Source organism: Gymnodraco acuticeps, unplaced genomic scaffold, assembly GCF_902827175.1.
Source record: "Gymnodraco acuticeps unplaced genomic scaffold, fGymAcu1.1, whole genome shotgun sequence".
Lineage (NCBI taxonomy): Eukaryota > Metazoa > Chordata > Actinopteri > Perciformes > Bathydraconidae > Gymnodraco > Gymnodraco acuticeps.
Window position 1 is genome coordinate 3403390 of NW_022992250.1, and position 24654 is coordinate 3428043.

The following is a 24654-nucleotide window of genomic DNA, read 5'->3' on the forward strand; positions in this document are numbered from 1 at the left end:
AGTCCAGGTCTCGGGACACCTTACCTATAAGAAGTCTAGCACACTGATGTTAAATGAATCCAACCCTTTCCACTCTGTCTCTTTCTAATCATACTATCTGTCTTAGTTGTTAAATGCCATCTAAACAACATAATTAATGTCTACTAATGATATTACAAAAACTCACTCCAAAAATTGTTTCATCCATTGTTACATATTTACCCAACACAACTCTGAAATACTTACATGTTTCCAGCATCACATATTCCACACACTACAAAAAAAAACATCTCCATATTTTCTCTCATTTTAAATCCCACTGTTACTTCGAACAATAGTAAACCTGCAGAGCACACCAATCGGATCACAGTAATGAAATTTGAATCAAGTGTAGGCCTATGTCTACTTTCTGAACATTTATTTATATTGTCTAAATTCCTTGTCTATGATGTGCAAACAGTTCGAGTGTAAAATGTGTTTTTCACAATGTATTTACACTCTACAGATTATTGAGTTTACTCATCTCCTGGTGCTGTCGTTGTAAACAATGTTCAATTCCTTATTGTTTTGTACCAGTTTTCCAAAATCAGTTCTAATTAATATACTGGACTATTGTCGTTGTTACTATTAACGTGCTTCCCGTCTTCAATACCGGCCAGCAATGTAATGAAAAATGTCAAGGGTGTGATACCCCCTTTCAGCCACTAGATGGCAGCAGCAGAAGTTTACAGACAAAGGGAAACGCTCTCCCCCGATTTAACATATAACAGACCTCTGGCTTTTAGCTTTCAGCCTTGGTCTGTTATTTAACACCAGTTTTAAACGGCGACCCGATCTAAAATATCGTGTTTCCAGGTTTTGTCGTGCAGGAATCAAACCTCGCACCGAACAAACTGCACCGTCTCCACGCCACTCAGGAATAAACTACCTGCAGATCCGCGCCAAACTGCTCTATTTACGTTACGCAGGACTTTCCGTCTACCTGGCGATCAACGTTCACGTTTTGTATATAACTTTCCTAACATAGTAAAATATGCATTGTATATTCCATTTAAACTTTCTGGTCGTCTGGATTCTTCCTCAGCTTCGTTATATCTGGCACGTCCGGGTCACCATTTGTTAGAGATTTAAAGGGATATCTGGTCCGCTTTTCAAATCTCCGCGCGTCCCTATCAAGCTGGTTAATACAGGAAGGAATCCAGAGCTACCAAGTAACCGTTAATCTACTTTAATGGTAATATGACAATGCAATATAATCAATACAGTACAAATTCAATACAGTTAATCTTTGGGATCCCGAATTTACCTGCACGTGAGCCAGCCAGAGGAAAGAGGCTGAACACCGCGTGTGTGTCTGTGTTTATACTCTTTGACAATGGGAGGAGTTATCAGATCCTCCCATTTGGACCTCCTTGATTGGCAGCCCCAAATATCCCTAACACCTTAGACCTTAGGTTTCCCCAATCACTGTAGCTAGATCTAAGTTGAATGCAACTCAAGACATGCTCTCACCTTCCCCCATCTTCCTTTGTCCTCAAAAACACATGTCAACAGGCCCCAAATCCAGCTCACAGTTTTACCCAAATTATTCCCATTTTAAGCTTATCCATAGTTTGCTAACATGAATAAATACAAATATTTCACTACAGTACTATAGGACAGTACAAAAAACAGTTTAAAAGGGGAGTGATCAGTAAAATATGCATAAAGAAAAAGATAGAATGCTAACTAGGTAACAAGATAAGAATAAACAAGTTTAAATGATTTGTTATTGATTGTGATCATATTCTAAAGATGTTTGGATCATTGAAAAGTATACAGCTCCCTTTCATCTGAGTGTTGAGAGCTGTATCCATAAATTCATTTTGTGCTCAAAGTGCACCAGATTGATGCATTTCACTTCAACATTTTAATAAACATCTTCCCGGGGGTGCATGCCCCAGGACCCCCCTAGAGGAGGTGAGGACCCCCCTAGAGGATGTGAGGCCCCCCCCCAAAATAAAGCAGGTTAAAATAATTAAATTGCATACATGTTATTTGAAGAAACACTAAAAACGGGTCCCACAGACCCAAACAGCACACAAAGGTTAAAGGTAAGCATATAATAATGTTAAAATGTGCTAAATATATACACTGAAAAAAAAAATGAAAAAAAGAGGAGTAAAAGTAGCCCCCGACTTGTTTTATTTTTTGAAAGTAGCCCTCATCCTAAAAAAGGTTGGTGACTCCTGGTCTAGACAGTGGCGGTGGTGAATGGATAGTTGGGCTCGGTCTGAAGGGGAGTGGCTTAACTTGACCCTGGTGGTGGTGAATGGATAGTTGGGTTCGGTCTGAAGGGGAGTGGCTTAGCTTGAACCTGGTGTCCTAAATTGCCTTCTGTGAGAATTTGTAGGAGCAGATGTTTAACATAACATTACACACACATTATGCATTTACAATGTTATTACATTTTTCCTTACAGTGACACAATGTAAAATCAAGAATTCCATATTAAAAGAAATTCAGTGGACGAGTGTTTTTGTCATTGTTGCATTCACCTTTAGATCAGAACTTCCAAAAGCACAGGCAAAGAAAGAAACCTAGTCCCTAGTGTCAGGCAGTAAGTGTCCCTGCACAAAATCATGGTCTAACCGCAGTATATATGCAGTATTATATGTCAATGAAGCGCTGCCTTTGACTTCTATTACCCTTCTTGATACACTCAGTGACACAGGTTAAACCTGAGTCTGCAGTCAATCCGAATGGGGCAGAATGGGTCAGCATGAATCATCCTACCTGCTTCTGTTGCATTGGTAATACAATGCCTGGATTTTGTGAACAGGTTTTTCTTTTGTAGGATTATTACTCTATTACCATTAATGTAAGTGATTAACTGTGTTCATCTTCCCTTAAAGCAGGTGTTCTCTCACCTAATGTAGACGTCTGGAGTTATGCTTGATGAATAATGAATGTTTCCTCTGTATCTTAAGATGGACATGCCAGTCCTGAATAAAGGGGCATCAGTAAAGTTAGTGCGAAGAATGTGAGCATTATTAGAGCTGTAAAAAACGTGTAACTGTTCATTTTGGTACCTTGCAAGCTGTTATCTATGTAATCATCAGCTGTCTATGCAACAAAATGTCTAACTCATCTCGTCCTAAAAATGCAATCTCCCTTAACATTACTCATATATGAATATTTATTTTTGACCTAAATTCTAAAATAAGCCATGCCTTCACAGGGAGGATTTACCAGGGCAGGACAGCTCTGATGCATGGGCTATCGGACAAGCAAACACTGCAAAACTTTCCTGCTTAATGAGCAAAAAAGAGAAGGCGGCACACATACGCCCGCACGCAAACACCCTGCGTGCTCTGCTGAGGTGAATTTACTGCAGTGGTAAACCTGATGTGACCTCTCTGCGAGGAGCACAGAGGAGTGACACACCAAGTCAGGAGAATTAGCACCAGCGAAAAGAACATCATTAGTGTTGACACTTCATTAGGTACAGACATAGAAGAGAGTGAGAGGAGGGAGGAAGACTTTGTGTCAGTCAGGGTGCATCTAGTTCAGATAACGACAGCTCAGCACGAAGAATGAGCCTCCCCACCTACCATACCCTCAACCCATGACTTACAAGGACACTTGTGTAAAGTCACCTCATGTTTCACATTCTTTCCTAAAGGCAAAATCTATAACACAATATGGCGTCTCCTGCCAACATGCTGGCAACACCTCCATCGTACAGTGACAAAATGAGTCAACAGCAAACAGGAACAAAAGGCTGGCTTGGTAAAAAAAAAATGCAGAAGATGACTAAAGGCAATTGTCCAAAAATTACCATAGAGTCAATCCTGGACTACAGCAATGTTGAGAGCAAATAATTATCTCACAACAATTGTTAAGTTATTGAGTAACTGCCAAACATACTTAGGAACAGCTACATTACTACCATGGCTTGAGAAAAAAACCTGTGACCTGTCACATGCACGCACAATACATTATAAAGAAGCATCCGTTAGGAAAGATTTGCACAACTTGCAGTTTGATATCTGTTCAAGGACACTGATCAACAAAAACACTTTTTGGCTTTGGTAATGTTGCATTGGCATAAGATGCAATACAACGTTTTAATCATCAAGCCCAATATAAGTCTGAATTCTACTTATGAGTTTTAAGAGCTGGCAAGTCTTAACAACATCTAGCCCCCGTTGTGGGATTGGTGGAGTTCCTCCTGCAGGGTTCAATTGATTCTTAGTGGATGTTCTATAGACCAAAAGCGAACATTGATCTTGAAACATTTTGCTGTTCTTTGCTGAATACTCAAACTGATTCCGATTTTCCCAACATTGTCAATGTTTGGTTCTCAATGTTCGGTATGTGGTGTCTCATGTCTCTCACTCAATGGTTTTATCAGTATTGACTGTTCATGTCATTATCAATTTTTAGTGTTGAAAATGTTCCTTCGACTTACAATTTACAAGAGACTTACAAGAGTCTTTTCTGGTTGTTGCTGAGAGAAATCCACTTAACCTCTTGAGAATCCAAAGAACTAAAATATAAAGCACTTCTGAATAATCACCGTTATCCTATTGTGAAGCATTCATAGCCAATCAAATACTTCTGAATAACGTTTTACCAGTATACCATCCAAATGTCATAACCTCTTAAGCCCCACGGACCTGGTTCCGGGGCCGAAATCGCATCATTTGCAGGAAACAACGTCTAAGGAACCTTAATATTTAATAAACTATGAATATTTTATATCCATATAACGGGAAAAAACTAATTTAACTGATCTTTTTCATTTTTCTCAAAAAAACACACAATGCTAACAGTGAGCCTCTGAATTAGCCCCGAGCGAAAAATGCTAACCTATTACTGCACCGAAAATCACTCCTAGCTCCCTTATTACTTATCCTAGCTGCACGGTGCCCACCTCAACACTGAAAGATACAAACTCGCGACGTTATCAACAAAAACGTACATCAAAACATGTGGCGCTAGGTAGCCTACAACGCTAACATGGCTTACCTTGGTTTTGTCTGGTCAACACTGGTCTTCAATGGCATTAAAACGATAACAACGATGCTGTAGTTAATCCATAGGTTAATATCCAATGTGTCTGTGTCCCCTTTGAAATGTTCTGATAATCTATAAGCAATACAACTGCAATTCCGTTTTAAAATACCAGAGCAGGCCATTCCTACGCTCTGAAGCAAGATTGAATGCGAAAGATGCAACCTTTTTTTAACATGAGTGTGTGCGGGACGATTTCCCTTCGATTCTATTGGCTCTAACGGTCAGAAAGAGATGTCACATGTCAAAATCGATGAAGGGGGGCCAGAGATAAGGAAAATCCACCCAAATGGCACCAGAAGAGGTTTTTTTTGCTAAATCTGTCTAAAAAGGTCAAATATCACTTGTTTTGCATCAATCTTGATACAGGGTACTTATTATATGTTGTACTTTGGATTCCTAAAGCTTTTAGTCTACTAACCCATCATCCAAGGTTAGTTTTCACTATAAGCACAAAATATTTTTGGGACGGACACTTTACAGTTTTTTACCATGTTCAATCTGAATTTTCTTTAAAATAAAAAAACATCTATATTGATTCTGACTTTTCTACATCCAACTCACAGGTTTATCATTACTTTGAGAAAAAAGATTATTAATTTAACCCTTTTAGAAGGGAAGATATGGTCATTTGTTCTGGGAATGTCATTTTCGAGCCTGAAACCTGAAAAACAGACTTGGGGCTTAAGAGGTTTATAACCGGTTAAATACAAGATTGCTGTTCATCACAGAGCCCTCCTCTGTGTAAGAAACACCCTTGGATATAATGTCAGCAAATTTCCACTCAGCTGTGGCTTTATCAATATACTAACACCCAAACTGCACATATTAACAGCTGCCCAGACTCCTCTGAACAAGGAGAGAAGGCAGCTGTCATTTGGAAGAATGGTTCCAGAGCTACAGCCTGCCATGTTTAAATGGTACCACTCAATCTTGCACGCAATAACTGGTTTCTTTCCAACCAAAAACGTATAATCTGACATGTTGATATGCCTGATTGGCCAGAGTTAAATCCACAAAGCTCGAACATCAACCGACTGCCAACTCAATTCAATCCTATACGTCTCTTTTTGTGATCATTTAGGAAAAAGCTATATAGTCCATCAAAAAAGATCCATGGGATAAGGATTTGCCACTATTCACAAACATGCAAGCTCCACTTCCTGGTTTGGCGCCATTTTCATTCTTTATGCCAGGGGATACCTACGTAATAAGGAATAATATTATCTCAATTTTATTGTACAGATTTATTTCAGAATCTGAATCAGAAACAGGTTTATTACCAGGTAGGTTTACACGTACGAGGAATTTAAAAACAAGAATTAAAAACACAGGAAGAGAACTAGAAAAATATTTAAAAATAATTAAAAATATATAGTAAAATATAACAGTTTTTACATTGCAATGGAATGAAATAGAGGAATAATATATGGAATACAAATCAGTTGTAATACAAAATAATTTTGTACATTGTGTGTGCATTCATGTAATGCACAAAAGTATATTATTGTACTGTATATCACAATAAATAATACCATAAAGAGATACACATAATACAAATTTAGAAATGTAACAGGAAATGCTGAGTTTTTTTTTACACAAATTGTTAGAGATAGACAGAATCACCATGACCCAAACGCTTTGTCAAAACTCATTGGCTATTGATGCGTGTTGGTGCAGGTGTGAGGTAGATAGACTGAGAGCCAGGACCTGTCTAGCAAAATAGAGTCGACACCATTTAGTATCAATCCAAGCAGCAGTGGGCAGAAAATAGGAGAAAGACAGAGAAGGGAGATAAGAGGAAAGTAATCAGATGGGGACACCATTTGGTAATGACCTGATAACTCTGTAATGCTGTGATAATAAAATATGATAACTGAACTCGTATTACTCTACTGGACCATATATTTGGGGATAAGTTATACTTCCAAACTCCTTAAGACATGATAAACACAATTGGCCAATATTTTAAAATAGTAAAACTTTGTTATTAACAAAGTTGGGGAACAGATATGTGGTGAAAAACAGATATTTGTTGGTATTGGCATCTTGTATTTTCTGTCAGTTTGAATTTCAAACTCTGCATTTGATCATTGTAAATCATATAAACTTATTTATTTTTCAATTATGGCATGCGGACCAAGACAAGATGTCTGCCTCATCTCAACATCACCTTGCCATGCTTCACCCTTGGTCTTTTCTCGCCCTCATCTTTCGTGTTCTGTCCTTTTCGCTCTTGTCTCTCCTTTCCCTCTTTTGCGTCACCCTGCCTTGTCTCAACTTATCTTGTCTCACATAGTTATATAGTTTCCTTTCTTTGCTTTGATTTGACCGTACAGCTCTCTCCCTGCAGCATCCGCACATCAGTTTAAATGTAACTATATCTTGAAAATAGCACCACTGAAAGCAACTGATCAACATAGAGTACTGTTTCAAAACTAATTTTCTGACTCGAAACTAAGTTACAGATGGCACTGTTCCATGCTGTCTTGGAAATATGCTGAGCTACTAATATGACAGTTTTGTGATAAGATTGTTGGCTTAAGTAAACAAAGTGGGAGCAAAGTCTGAGAAGTCAGTATAATGTGGGTGTCCTTAGGCTACAGGTACCTTCATAAATATGTGTTGAAAGCCTCAGGTTGGCATGAGCTGAGTTTAGTTATCCTGCCAAGCGTTTGTCAGACCAAACATGCTGAAGCTTTGAGTATATCGGGAGACATTTGCGTACTGGATTACGTATAATTGAACATGACATATAGTCATGCAACTCTGAACTACAAACTGAAATTCCTTAGGCACATATGTCTTGCCAGTTGTCTTCTATAATATATATTTTGTGTTTCACCATGGAAAAAATGACTTCTGTTCTGTCAAGCACATATACCATCTACACGAATGCATATGAAGTTCAGTTTAAGATGGGTACATTGTAAACTGGATCATATAAAAGGTTATACTCGCATTGAAATAGCCCTGGCCTGGACCTTACCTTCCAGAGTTCACATAACACTATTTCTTATAATGTACCCAGAAGGCTTGCACATGGTATTACAGAAGAAAGATCCCTGAGGTTTCTTGTCTGTTCACAAAATGACTACAAGAGAACTCGCCCCCAGTCCGGTTTGATTGACAGGGTTGTTAGGACCAAGGATCTGTGCATGCATCATAGAATGTTCTACAACAGACAGGAGCAGACCCTTAACAACACAAACTGTGTATGTGAGTGTGCACACACATAACCTTCTGTGTTCCCATACACCTGCACCTCTCCCGTCCACGCTGCAAAAAACGGATTTAAAGCTTTTAAGGGCTTTCATTGGACCGTGTCTCTCTCTCTCTCTCTCTCTCTCTGGGATTTTTGTGTTAAAACCGGTGTTGAAAGCTCGAGGGCTGAAAGGTGAATGGCCACTCTTGGTAAATTGCCCGTGAAGGACAGTCCGAGAGCAGGAGACGCATAGAATTGGAGAAAGAACATGTATCTTATACAGTGGGAGTAAGCACTGAAGAGAGGACATAAGAATGATAAGGTCTATGGGACACATAGAAAATAATACCGAATGAGAGAAATCGATAGTGAAGAAGAGTTATAGGGAGAACAGAAACAAAGGGGGACAAAGATAAGAAAGAATAGAACAAGTGACTAGAAATGTTCCAAGATAAAGGGAGAGGTGGGAGTGAGGAGGAGAGGAGGGAGAGCTGTAGCTGCCAGTCACTTCACTACTCAGTCAAAATGTGGGTTCTTACTGCCTTCAAGGCCCAGACATAAAATGGTGTGAATGTGGATAAAAAAAAGAGAATTGAGGGCTCCAGGGACGTCGAAGAGGAACGGGGAAATTGCATCTTGAAACTCTCCGACTCAGAAAGTTTGAACCTGAAACCGTCTGACTCAGAGAACCTGACAAATACAACTTTGGAGCGTAATAGGACACTGAAATATTCACGAACTTTGGTTTGCCCGCAGCATGAAATAAGTATGAGACTGATGCATTTGGGTATACCGTGTTGTTATACACTAAACACAGAAAATCTTTGAGGATTTGATAGTGTCCTATGTAAAGCAGATGTGGACTTCCCCTGCATTATTCTGGATAATGAAGTCTAGCTTACAAGCCATACCAAATGTTTGAAGTGTTGGCACCAACCTAATTCAAACCTAACTATTTGATAATGCAAAGTGACTGGCTAATCCCCAGTGGAGGTGTGTCTGGTTACTGTGCAACAAGCATTGTACCTGTGATGGATATAACCACGTATTTAAATATTGAATCAGCACGACAGAAGGCATATATAAATAATTCGGTTCAGTTGCTAAGGCAGTACAGTAGTGATATCTAGCATGTAACATGATTTACTGTGTAAGGAATGACCAAAGCTGATATGAATGATGGTGAGAGATAACAGAGGCGAGGAACAAGCTGTTCTGCAGAAGGGAACTCTGATACAATCTTCTCTTGGTTTCTCCTTATAACCACGGCACCTGCTTTTGTTTCCGTGTGCAATGTGTTTTATCTCCTTCAAATTGTGCCTGGTGAATATATTCTAAGCATAGATTGAAATGTTCAAAATCACAAAGTAGGGGTGTGCTACGTCCTCAGATTCAGAGTTAATTACATAACATTAGAAACCCTGTTTTATAAGCACTACAGCAAATAGGAACTCTGTGTCAGTTACTGAAGATATACAAACAGATTAGTATTACATCAGATTATAATAATAATAATAATGCATTACATTTTTTATTTTGTATTATCAAACATTAAAACTAATGGCACAGTTCAGGAGGGATTGGTCTGTCCAATAAACACAAATTAAACATTTATACATATAAAAAAGTCATTTTATTTTGATAATACCAATAATATTATTTATAAAATTTCAATTAGCTGTTAAAGTGTAATTGTCTTGGTATTATGGTGTCTTACTTTCACACAATGAGGATAGAAACGTTGTGTTCTTACCCTTAGATTATTATTTATTTACTCCTTTATGACTATTGAGATCACAAGAAGGTAGAGGAGTTTCAATATTAAAAATGTTTTAATTCAAAAACTCTAAATTGGGATGGTATTAACATCCACTCTCTAGTCTAGTAATGTATGCTATTACATAATAATAGCATAAATGACATGAATCAAATCAAAACGTCTTCCCTGCCACTTCCATGTAATTGGTCAAAAGGGAAAGCACTTCACACAAACACACAGACTTATGTGTTTGCATGTAATGGAAAACACACTAATGGACGAGCATTATGTCGTACGCACAAATGTCCACCTGATGGGTCAGTGAGTTTTGATGGAGAGTCGTGTCATGGTGAACTGGAAGGGGGGACACAGATTAAGGAATGAGGAGGAGACTCACTGCGGGGGGCTAGGAAGCAGCCTCCAGTTATTTTATTAGCCAGACATAAACACTGCAGGACGCTCTCTAATACCACCAGTGATTTACACGTATTCAGCGGCACAGACACACACATAAAGGCACACACACATTCACACACAGACTGAGCCTTGCTGACAGTCCTCCCTGGGTGTGTTTCTTGCACGGCAGCGCAGAGATTAGCCATTATTTCACATCAGCGAGGCTGGCAAAGTTTAAATAGAGTTGTTACTGTTATCTTGACAGGTAGAAAACTAACTCTCCTCTGACCTGCACAATGTGCGTGCTGGTTTTATTATGCATGTGACTGCATGCGTGCGTGTGTGCGAAACAACATCCCTGTGTACAAGGAGGTTAACTGTTTATGCAACAATGATAGTTATGAGTACTATCCCCTCCCGACTTCAGAGATGAAGAGCTGCTTTACCCCCAAAGTAACAACTTGTTGCATTACACCACAGGATGGTTCCATGTGGAGAACGACATGCTGTAATGGCAGACAGAAGCAGAAGCCAACCAACCATCATATGAAGAGACACATTTCAACATCATGAAGGAGGCTCTGGCCTCTGATGCCTTTCAGTTAGAGAAGGACTACAAGGAAAAAGGGAAGAAACACCTTCAACAAAGAACTCGGGGAACAACTTATGGGACGAAAGGCCTTTCAATCTGAAATTCAGAATCAAAATCAGAATACCTTTATTTGTCCCACAGAGGGGAAATGTACGTGGATGCTATGGCTTATGACAGGAAGTCCTTCCAAATTGAAAAGGAAGAGATGGCCATGATCCGGAAGTCCTAAATTCAAGAAAAGACAGGCTCACTTTATGCTGTGTTTCCATTACAGTTTAGTAGTTGGGGCAGTGACTATAGCAGAGATCGCATTAACCGAATATTTTCCGTCTATGACGGATTTTTTTTAACAATGACGGAAAAATCTGAAAGCAGTCCGTCATTTTGACGGATTAGAACAAACTCGGAACAGCGCCAAAGTTTCCCCGCAGCGAGGCTCCGGTGTTAAGCATGCCTGCCAAAAAGGAAATTATACCGTTTCCAAACCCAAATCATTGAAATGTCTGTGAGTTTTGGCTTTACGCTGTGCGCACTCCCGCGAGGTGCAGTGGGCATGCATAACACGGCGCTAACAGTTCACAAGCGTGCGCCCCGCCCCCCGTTGACAGTTCACGACCGTGCTCCCCCCCCCCCCCCCCGAAAGTGTAAAGGCCGACGGGTAATACTGCTGAATTTTGACGGACATTTTACGATCCTGTCCGTCAAAATGACGGGCAGTGAATAAGTCTAGCGCAACCTCTGGACTATAGTAACGCAGTGTAGGGGGAGCCATGACGTCATCTTCAATGTGAACCACAAAACCAAACATCCACCATTAGCTGTTAGCACTCAGAGCTCACATCTCCTCATATCTGTTCAGAAACTAGACAAAAGTTAAACAAGTACAAAACACAGACTGTCTGTGTCATGGCGAATACAGTCGCTGGTTTATTTATGTCTGTAGGCCGTTGTTGTGAGTGTGGACGGTCAGAGCATATACAACGTTAGCTTATCTCCATTCAAAAAACACACATTTCTAAAAGGTTTTTCGCCTGCCGTCTGTCTGCAGACTTGTCAAAGCATTCATTCATGGTTTTTACTATCCGGTATCAATATGTTGTTACTTCAGCATCATTTTGAAACGTGTAATACAATTAAATCACGGTAAAATATGTTCATTGGGAGGCATGTAGTGCAGTGGGTTGAGCGATGGTGTTCGGATCAGGAGGTCACAGGTTCAAACCCCACTGCAGTCAGCATGTCGTTGTGTCCCTGGGCAAGACACTTCACCCCAAATTGCTCCTGTGGGGATTGGATTGCCCACAGTATTGAGTATGTAAGTCGCTTTGGATAAAAGTGTTTAACAAGTGACATGTAATGTAATGTAATTGTGTAGGCACTCACGTCACTAGTTTAGCATATTCAGCCCGGTTGTTGGCCCGGAAAGAACCACGATTTTGGAGGGCCAGAAAAACTGTGAAAAGGTACCCGTTAGCCGGAACTACCCCTAGTGGAAACGCAACAAAAAACAAGCCGGGTTTGGCACGGCACGCTTAAACTGTGCTACGCGCTGCAGTGGAAATGCGCCATTAGTGCCTCTAATAAAGACCTATAGGTGAGACCCCTAGGAATTCGCAAATATTTTACACATTAGAACATCTTTTTGCACATACACATGTATGTGATCTTTGGAGCCCCTTTTCATTAAAATCAGCAAGTCGGAAGGTGGGAGGAGAGAGAGGGAGATCTAATTTGAGGACATGGGAGGGGATCTTTATGTGTGTAATTGGTCTAAAGAGGAATTGCCAACATGCACAGGTGGCCACAAGCTCTGTCTAAATAGCTCACCTCAAAAAAAGTCATTAAGGCCTCTGAGAAATGCTGTGTGTGTGTGTGTGTGTGTGTGTGTGTGTGTGTGTGTGTGTGTGTGTGTGTGGTGTGTGTGTGTGTGTGTGTGTGTGTGTGTGTGTGTGTGTGTGTGTGTGTGTGTGTGTGTGTGTGTGTGAATATTACTGCAGACAAATAAAGCGAGACAGAAATAATTGGTCAATTAATCAAAAAAGTAGTTGATAAATTATATAATAAGAAGAAAATAATTAGCTGTTGCTGACAAACGTCATTAATACTGCACCTTTCCAACACAAAGGGGAGTTTTGAGAGATAGCAGAAGTCAGGAGAATTTCTTCATTGCCAATCACAGCAGTGACTGGACCTGAACAGAAATACATTTTCAGTATATGGAGATGTTTTAAATTCCTTGTCGTGAAATAGTAAGGGAAGTCTATCGGAGAAAATGTTCATAGTGTGCACAAATAAAATGTAATTTACCAGAGAAAGTCACTTTGGAGCTGAAACATTCAGTGAATAATACAAACTCAGACTTCATTAAGTCCACAAAAGGCAAACATGCAGGCCAACCATTAGACTACAAAATGAAGTGTTCTAAACAAAGAAAAACAAAATGACAAAAGTTCTTTGAAAGATGGACTATTTTGAATCATCTGTTGTGTTGTAATGGGCTAAGTCAACTTCTATCATGACTTTGTAATGGTCCACATTAATCTTTCAAGTCTACCTAAGCGGATCCAACAGGAGTTATCATAAGCCCAGAGATGTCTAAATATTCTTCTGAGCAGGGTGACTTATCTGATGCCAGAGGCTGGGAGACGTGTCAAATGTAGTGAGACGCGTCTGCCTTTCCTTCACACCTCTTATCCTCACATGCAGACTATTTCCAAAATAACTTCATACCCCGTGCAGATTTATCTCACTTCTATTTCCTCCTGTATGTTTCTGCCTTGCTGTGACCCAGTTAAAAAGGTTGTCTCGGTGCGATGATCCTCTCCCCGCTCAACTCTATCGTACCGAGTCTCAAAACATGTCAACCACGATATATTGTGCTGCACTGCAGTGAAACTATAGTGCTGTTGATATATGATCAGGCTCCTTTCACATGTCATGACTGCATGGTTCCATTCTTATCTCACTCAATTATAATTAAACCACCAAGGGCCAGTAGAGTGACCCAGCAATGGGACCCTCAAATGAATTTCTCATGCATGAGTCTTAATCAATACCAATTGCATTTAATATCGATAACTCATTAAAGGCTATTTTTTTAAATAAATGATTGAATAATGTGAAGGAGCTACATTTCTCCCAATGGTTCATGCATGACTGGTTTAATACAATCAATAACTAATTCTCCTGAGAATCTACAACAGGCCAATGACCTTGAAAATATCACTACATTCCCAATTAGGTGTTTGATGGTTTCCATTATCTGGATTGTTTAGGCCAAGTGGAATTGGTGGACTTTGTTGGTGCCATCCTCTCATTGGGAGAGAGCAAATTTTTAGAAAATATGATTCATTGTAAAACATTAGCAACAGCCACCCAGAAACAGGCTTATAAGAGACAGGCCTTTTTTCTGTTTGTATCCAGTTTTAATATTGCATTTTATCATATTTCATTACAAGAGCTCCCTGTTTTCTGATTGGCTGCCTTCTTAATTTACTTTTGGCTGTCGTTTACAGCAAATGCAGTCAAAGCATTTCCTCTTTATTGTTAGATTTGGGTTGAATTCAGGATAATGTAGATTTCCAAAACATTACTGAGTACACAAACAGTGTCATATCATACTAAAGAATATCTTCTTTTTTTTTGGCCAAAAAGCTTGTTGTCCATGTCCTCCAGAATAACAAATGGAGGCTACTAGGAAAGGGGTGGATTATATTTATTCAGTAAATTAGAAATAATGGCACATCCACTTTGACACCACCATGACCAGCCCAGAGAAAGTATTGGAAACACAAAATATGGCTTTTGAGAATGTACCGGACACAAAGAAAACAAGAAAAGGGGGAGTTACCAAACTTGCAAAATTTGGTCATTGCTATTTGGGCTTTGATTGTCCTTTTGTTGAGGATGAATGACAGACAGAAAAATACACACTGGGAAAGCAACTACCTTCAACTACTATGTTTAACTGTGTGGTTTGAGATATAACAAGGAGTAAGTAGGGGTGTATTTAAAGAGCCAACGTGGCAGCGGAGACCCTGGTGCAGACGTGTAAATCTGCCTCTGTTACAGTGGGAAGCCATACTATCCAAAGCCTCCATGATACACGGCCAGAAAGCTTAAGTGACTTAGTGCACCTTAACCCAGAGGAATTGGGGAGGGAAGAGGCCTCTAAGAATAATTCTGGCAGGTTTTGAATGATTGTATTTTCCCAGCTGGCTCGCTCTGCTTTTCTCTCTCCTTCCCCTGTGGCTGTGAATACAGCATAATCCCCCTTGCTTTTCCTGGCTGGCTAGTATATTTCGACCATGTAGCAAAGCCCTGTAGAGGTTTAACGGACGGTTTTGTCTGACTCAGAGAAACTCAACATAAGGGCCAGTCAAAGAAGATGTGAAGTTAATAACAGTTTTAAGGAAATATGCCGCAAGATAAACATCCATTATAGTACCTGCTGCTTTTTGTTCCACTTCATCATATGCTGTGTTCTGAATTAAAGTTTACAGAAAGAAAAACTGACAGAGAAGAAGACTGGGAGGTTTGAGTACTACATCTCCAATCAGCATGATCTATCATTTCCAGCAACATTTGAAAGCTTTAATCAGTTTTTCCAAGAGAACCAGCATTGGCTCACACAATCAAAAATGTTTACAAAAAGAGCATTGATTTTACTGCACCTGAGAGGAATTATTATATTTTACCCCAGGCTACTTGTATCTGCTTTACAGGAGGCACTTTCAAAGATAAACTTATAAGTTGCACTCTGGTGCAGGCAATATGTATATCTGGAAAAGCTCCCTTAATGTTTTATTCCTTCTCAATGGCAAATGATACAGAGATTTTATATTCCAATAGCCTTGGAGGTGAATAGACATTGGTGAGGGAGGCTGTGGGCATTTAGGATGGGATTTCGTTTTTAGGGATGTGCATGCATGTGTGTCTCAGTGTATTAGTGTGCATCCCTGCTTGTGTGCATATGCAAGAATGTGCACGATGTCAGTGAGCCCCGACTCAGCTCAACTCCCCCTTATTCATGCATTCTCTCCCTTTTGATATGCACCGCGGCGCCTCAACATGAAAAGAGCTACCCTAATTGGAGACTGCTTTCTATGTGGGTTCCGTTCCACATTGCCACATCGGGAATTCACAACAAATAGTAAACAATAAAGTGAGAAAAGTGTGTGTGTGTGTGTGTGTGTGTGTGTGTGTGTGTGTGTGTGTGTGTGTGTGTGTGTGTGTGTGTGTGTGTGTGTGTGTGTGTGTGTGTGTGTGTGTGTGTGTGTGTGTGTGTGTGTGTGTGTGTGTGTGTGTGTGTGTGTGTGTGTGCTACAGAGGAGCGGGTGAAAGAAAATGATTCTGATGGAGGAAGGCAGATGGATGGAGACTCACATAGAAGACGTGATTATTGCTAAACTGTCCTCTTCCATTTTCAATCTGAATGATTCCATTATCCGGCCATAATCCGTCCAAGATCTGCTTATACTCCGTTCCAGCTCTGGTCATTTCACAGTGAAAGAACCCGGTTCTGCCAATGCATCTCAATCAGGTCATTGTCTTACTGTTCAAGGGCGAGCGTGCTCAGCCTGCACTCGATATGAGCCACCAGCGCGCCTAACACGGCTTGACCTCAACTTGAGGACACTGATTATACAACTCATTTGTTTGCACATACTGTACATGTTTTCTCTTTTCTCCTGTCTGCACTAAAACATACCAACTCCCCTAGGGTCTCTCCATCTTTCACACCTTTGGGAAGTTGGCTGGGATTGCCTGGACCTGGTCATATTTAGCCGCTGAATGGGAATTCAGCTTTAGGGCCAGCTAAGGTAACGGATTGGTCTCTGCAGCTTAGTGCGGGCCAGGTGCTTGGTCAGATATTGGAAGAGATTTTAATGTGGTTTGCATGCATGAGAGCGGCAACCGAGAAGATGACTTTGGCTGGTGTGGAGAAACGGGCAGAAAAGAAGAAAGGATTTGAGAGTGGGTGAATAGTTGAAGAAAAAATTAAAAAGAATGAAAGGAGTGAATTTGGAAATTACTGGAGGATTGGAATACAAATAATTCTGTAAGACTGGCATGGTTTGAAATGAAACAGAGAGACTGGGGAAAGGGACGAAAGAGGGACAAAGAGACCAAGTGAAGAGACGCAGGGAAGAAGAATGTGAATAAGGCAGCAGAAAAGAAGATAGAATGAGAGGAGGAAGACTGGAGGAGCGTCTGGTTTAAAAATGAAACACAATAAAATAATTTCACCAGAGGCATGGATTGTCTATCCAGAACATTTCTTTTTCAGTCGCATTAAAGAGTGAAAAGCCAATGCCGCTCTTTTTATCTATCCATTCTCAAACTCTGTCTTTCTCCACTACGGTTTTGTTTCCTCTCCAAAAGACCTCTGAATTGACTGACTTTCAAGGGTGACCTCATTGTAGTCTTCTTATTCTGCCATTTTTCCTTCCAGAAAGAGGGCTTTTGCTGTCTCACGCCAGCCATTTCAAGGAAGCTCTGTTGTGAAATTGCACTGATCTGGGACAAAGATTAATCTCCTTATCTTTTGTAACGAACCCAGGCCTAAGGGTGTGCATAATGTTAGCTTTTAGACCTCTATGGTTTATTATTGCTACACCAGATATGACTTGACTCACCACAGACAAAGACTGTGATATATCTTTGGTTCCACGTAACGGTCTGTCTGTCAATCATAGATGACCAATTAGGAAGTGGAAAAGAGACAGGTCAACATTTAGAGATTATTAGGAAAAGGTTATTTTCTACTAGCCGTCTCTGGATGTGATGTTTGATGAAGTCCAACTGTCTCGTTAGGCAATGATTGTGTGGCCTCTTTGTGCTTGGCTATAGACTAATCCACTGGCAGATTTATGAGTTGCCCACTTAACGGCACCTTAACGACGGGGGCTTGCTTGAACTGAAAGCATTTTGACGGAGTGCGTGTGAAAGCACAGATGGTCTGTTCGATCACAGACAGATGAAGGTATGTTAATGTTATTCAGTCGTGAAACAATGCTAAATATTGTCCAATTTCCTCAAGGCGTATTTGAAAACGCTGTATTAACCCAAAGACACTTTCCAGAATTGACTTTGCAATATATGATTATTTTGCATTGTATATCAAATGATTTAAAATGATGTTGTCCATGAAATATCGAAAAATAGTGAAAGATTCTCATTCTAGTTTCCCACAGCCCGAGCTCCTCTAACCGCTTGTTAAGTCTCTTCTGTTTGAATATCAAATGCAACAGCAAAAGTATTCACATTTCAGAAGCTGGCATTGTTGATTCAAAAGATGACTTGATTATCAAACATTTTAATAGTACACTTGAAGAATAGCAGCTAATAAAATGCTATGCTGATTGGGTGGTAAACGCATTATTTCCTATGAATGCTCACAATAAAAGCCCCCTGGTATTTTGTTATTGTAATCCTTGGGTCTTTGAGCAGTGGCTTAAGAAGACGAAAATGGATGAAAAGGAACATGAAGTGGTAAAATAAAGCAAACGTCAGAGTATAAACAGGAGAGAAACTAAACTTCACAGAATGCAGTTATAGCTTTGTGTCTGGTCCCTTCAAAGACACTTTAAACACACACTGGTTGGTTTTTCTCAGAGGGATGGCACAGTATTTTGGGTGTAGAATATTTTGGATAATTTGAATAATTCCCACTTCAAATAAGAGAAAAAATAATTGTAAACACTAAGCCTTTTTACCAATAAACGAGTGAAGGTCCACCAAAGTAGTGACTGCCTGCATATTTCCACCATCCTCTACCTAATTATAGACTATTTAAAAGGATCTACAATCAAGAATGCATACATCTCTACAATCCACTCCCTATGCAACTTGTAACACTTTTGACTAGGGATGGGTACCGAGCCCCGGTATTAAACGGGACCCGGGGCTGAATTATTAAAGACCGTTGTCGTTAAGCTCCGACGTTATCGGTCTTTTTATCGGTAGGCTACTGGAGACATGTAAAATATATGTCTGTCATGTGTATTATTGCTACACAAACATTATTGCAGTTTTAGTTTCGCCAACTCTGCAAAATGTGTCTATGATTATTTTTATTATTTTCGATTGTACCAATCCAGACGAGAGATCTCTCCCCCGCCTGCTTGCGAGGGGGCGGGGCAGTTTACACACGCGCAAGGAGGAGATGGCGGAGAGAACGCGCTCCGAGGTGTGGTTAAACTTTACCTGTCTCGATGTGGACAATGCTCGTTACCAAAAGTGCAATAACAGTTTAGCATGTCATGGCGGTAACACGAGCAATTTGTCTAAACATCTCGCAAAAGTGCACCACATTCAGACGGAGAAAAGCACCGGGTTCAAGTTCAACTGTCTTTCTAGTAGCTCTGTAGCCCCATCCACGAGTAACGTTTCCACGTCAGGTGTTATGTATGCTAGCAGCAACACACAGAGTTAACTCAATTATACAAACATGGGTTAATGATTAGAGGAAACTGAGTTATTTAGTTTGTTAAAGTTTCAGCTATTCTGTTTACAGTCTGTCATCAGATTATTTAATACGATTTGTTAAAACATTGTTGTTTCTTTTGATGTGAAATATTATGTATTTCTTTTAAATAAAAAGCAATGTTAGTTTTGTTCCCAATTTGTTTGGTTAGTTTAACTTTTTTTTTCTCCAAAAGAACCGATAAGAGTACCGTTAAAAGACCGGATCGATAAGCGGTATCGATCCCTACTTTTGACAATGAAATGTATTGGCAGTTCTAACTCAAACGCCTCAAGTTGGTGTAGTTCATTGATCCCCACACCGTCAATCAGCTTGATGTGCCGTCAATCAATACAAAAACATCTAGCCTGCAGTTTAGGAAAGCAGCATCCATAAAGCCAGCAGAGTTGTGGAAGAAACAGATGGTGAACACTTGCGATAGGCACTAAAATCAGGACTGTAAAGTCAGTGTAGCTGAATCCATAAAACACACACCTACAGCAACTAGTATACACACAGAAATGTTCCAAACATTAGAGGAAAGACTATTAAAAGAGGTGATTTGGGCCCGAGGAATAGAGCAAAGACATGTATCATGTAGAGCTATTCATCTGGTATAATGTGAAAAATGTATACAATTCAAATGGCAGATGTTCTCCTGCACAAGCTATACAAATAAATCATCAGGCACAAAAATGCAATACCGGAAAGACTTAATCCAATGTAGTATACAGCGTTTACACGTTATTGTATTTCCTGTTGAGATTAATGGAACCACAATCACATTTTTGTATCTCAGAATCATGGTTCCATGTTAAAGTCTCCTAAATAAATATCGTGGGTTCATTTTTTTTTCTTGTCCTTCTTTCAATCTCTCTTGTGATAATGTCCTCCCAGCGCCTCTGTAGTCACAGAGGGAGAGAACTCTCGAGGCTCACAGATAGCAAACCAGCGTGTCTGTCCAAAAGAAGAGATTCCTTCATTACTCACAAAACCCTGGAAACCCAGAGGCACCTGCGAACATTTCCTCCTCAAAAACTTCCACAAAAATGACTGCTCAGAGAATAAAATACATTTATCACTTTTTCTCCATTTCACTCTCCCCCTATCTCACTTACTCTTCCATTTCTACGCTCTCATCTTTTCTACTATGATCAAGCATCATTTTGTGGCATCAAACCGAGTTTGGAAACCGATCACGTTCCCATGTGCACAACTGTGATGCGGAAACTTGAAGCTTCCAGAGGAGAACTTTGCAGTGAAGTAGGAGCAACATTGTGTGTAGTTGTTAACCATTTTAAAGAGGAACATATTAAATAACAAAACACCAGTTTGTAGGTATAAGGCCACGTATGTAAAGCTACATGTGTCACATAGTTGTAGGATTTGATTGTACACCCAACACCTATTTTGATTAACGTATTTTCCGGACTTTAAGTCGCGTTTTTCTTTTACCTGTCTGGATTGCCCTGCGATTTATACTCCGAAACGATTTATATATTGAATGTTGTCTGACTGCGTTAAAACTCCGGCCAATAGATGGAACAATATACAATCGTGATAACTGAAAACTGCTGTACCACTGAAGAAGAAAAAAGTCACGGCAACCGGGAGGATTATGGATGTATGATAAGAACGGGGAGAATGTGTCACGTAACTATCCAGGATGTTGTAGGATGGATCGACACCATGATACATCCATAATCGACACAGCATGGGCTTCAGTGACGACCGACACCATCCTGTCGGGATTCAGAAAGGTCCAATCAGAGCAGAGTCTGATGGAGAGTCTAAGGACAGCCCGGAGCTTTATCCACACCTCTGTGTCGCTGTTAAACACTTCCACCGGAGTTGGCGAAAGTGTTTAACAGCGACACAGAGGACGAAGACTTCAGTGGATAAATGCGACTTATACACCGAATCGACTTATATGTTTTTTTTCTTTTAACGACAAATGTTTTTGATAAGAGCGACTTATACTCAGGGGCGACTTGTAGTCCGGAAAATACAGTATTTTCATTAATTCTTTCAAAATGTTTACTCAGATCAATTGCTATTACAATTTAAACCTAAAAGAACAACCTGTAAAATAACGTTTATATAATTAGCAGTCATCAATATTTGCTTTTTCCCAACCAATATTATGAAATCAAAGAAATTAGATTATTTGTACTGTCAGATAAAAAGTAGGGCAATTTTTGGTGGGTTTCATTCCATATGCCCTTTAATAAAGCTCAGCTGATGCTGTGTTAGAGGTTCAGATCAAACAGATGTGAACACAGAGAGATGTGGGAACATTAAAAAGAGAGGACTTACAAATCCCAGGCCTCACTTCCCACAGAGCACTGAAATAAAACTTAATTTGTCAACCTAAATGACATTGGCTTCCGAGAAGACACTTTTCCCTCGTCAAGCACGTTTGCGATAATAGGCAAAGAACATACATTGACATTTAAATAATCCTAATCACTTACTCAGGGAGCAGAGCGATGAGCATCTCAGGGGCGAGGCGGCATGAAGATAACATGGCCTGTCATCACTGGTAAATTATGGGGGAAACGTTCCTACTGTATCTTCCATCACACATGCAGCTGAAACCCCCCCACTGAGCCTCTCGACCTGATGCTGACTAAATAAGAGTTTTGAGGGTGGAGGCATGAGAGGGAGAGGAATACAAACAGTGCGAGATGAGTATCCAAAGAGAGACAAAGAGAAAAAGGATACAAGGAATATTGCTGCAAATGTAAGACTTCTTGGCCACGATTAGGGTGAAAAGTTTGGCAAGATTTCTATTGATGGATATTATAATCATCCGCTTCAAATATCTTTTTGGATTAATAGTGTTGCAGCTATTAATGTGTTACAGTGTAGTCCAAGTGTCTCAATGCCCGTTGCTAACCGTGAATGAATGCCTTTTAGAGTAGGCATTTCATTTTTATTTATTTTGTACTTTTATTGTCATTACACATAGGCCTACTTACTATGTAACGAAATGGTTTCTCTGCATTTGACCCATTCTAGTGTTACCTAATGAATACATATGGGTTTTGCCATTCAAAGAGCAAGAAAGAACACACTCACTGGTATATGTGCTGTCAAACTTGCCCATCAGGAGGAGATAGTCTGACAGAAGCAAGTACAGATGAAGCAGCTCTGACAGGACTGAACTCTTCAACACTATCCTCCCATATCACTCAGGAGAAAATAGGCATCTAAGTCCTCCGAACCAGTTGCTGAAATCAAAATTCTCTACAAGAATGATGCCCCAGACAAATATTCAAGGTCAGGCAGCTTCAGGAACACCTATAATAGAGGCCCGTTGGCATTTCTATCTTCAAGGATATTCTTAAATTGAAGGAGGGTTGTTGCAGAGGAATCACTGAGGTGTCAGTGGGGGTACTCGTCAGTTACCTGTTAAACCAAAGAATATGCTACAGTATGTTTCCTACATTGAGTCTGGAAGTAACAGTTATTTAACTTTCAATAGATCTGCTTTTTATATTCTCAATGAACCGTTGTGTATACATTTTAACAACTACAGAAAATAGGGATAAATGCCCATTTTAATTTCCTAATGTATTGTTATTTTCCAACATATCATACTTGACAAAAAGCAGCAAATTGAATTCCGTTTCCAACCATTACTACTGAAATAATGAAGCTATAAGCAACAATATAGCTTTCATTTCTTATAAATGGATTATCTTTATGACTTTTAAACAGGGTTTCATTTCATGATTTATCTTGCCAAACCCAATCCTGTCCAAAATGTGTCCAGAAAAGATTATATGTTATACATAAAATAAAACTAAAAAGCTACAACCGTGAAGGTTGTATTGCAGGCGTGTTGTATTAGTTGTAGCTCAGTGAACATAATAAACTGGTAACAGAAAATGTTGTCTACAACAGCAGCAAAAAGAGCACAGCGACAGGCGTTACATCTCAGAGACTTTTCCCTACAGAAAAATAAATGTGACCTTCAGTGATAGATTAGATATTGGTGTGACATTATTAGATATAAAAAAGCAAGCATGGAGGATAAGCTGATGGCCGTGTGTTACTGTGTTGAATTCCTGGCACCTATATGTTGTTGTTATATATGGCTGCATTCTGCCCTTAATCCAAACCTAGTGATTGGAGTTGCTTCATCTTAACCTTTCCTACCTACAGGCTTGGTAAGGCATGTAACGGTTACGTGTTATTTTCCAAGGGGGCCACAAATAACCTGCATTGGTGTTCAGGTATGAGGACTTGTTGACCTGTGATAATGTCTCTAAAAGGAGGTGAGGAAATGTATATATGTTATTCTGTCAGTGGAGCTTGAGACTTTTAGAGCCCAATAATGAGCTCTATCTCCGACAACATGACTCTTGACCTTCTACTCTCTCCAGGATATGAACACAGATGTCATGTAAAAAGATTCATTACTTTTCACTCTCTCACTTTGATTCATTCTCTCTTCCTCCCTTGGTGACAACATGTCCTCCCCCAGCCGGCCCTCAGTGTCCGTCCCTCCTCTCTCCATGTGGAGCCAGGGGTCCCTGTCTCTCTTCCTCCCAGGAGAACTATCCCCAGCTCCTCTCCATTCCTCTTGTCACTATCTCAAGCCGAACCTGCTGACAGCTCGCCATAAAAGAGAATTCCAATCAGTCTACCCACCTGCACAATGGGAGATATGAACCCAGCTTTAAACAGAAACTATATTAAACCATACAGAGAGGAAGACAGACATTGCATGTTTTTATATATATACAAAAAGAGAAACAAAGGGAAAATATGTCTCATATCCAAATAAACTATATTAAAATATGACTTACTGAAGTGACTTCCTGCATTATTTGCCAGTTGCCTAGCAACCTCTAGAAGCTACAGCATGTACCTCATTGTAAAATCCCAAACGTCATCACTACATTTTGGTATGTGATGGATAGAAAAAGCAGGATATTAAATGATAATAAGAAGGCTTATTGTGTATTTTTAACTTGGTACAGAAGCAGGCTGGCTTGGATAATGTGATCATCATTTGAGGAACACAATATTGGCCAGGCGTTCAGTGTTTAGATTGACCCACGGCTGTCCACCAATATAGTGGACATCTCTCACTTAGGTGACATTCGCTCCTTATGAAAGAGTGATTTAGAGACAGATGAGAGAAAGGAATTGGTGGTGTCAAATATAAGGGGGGAGCCAAATGGATT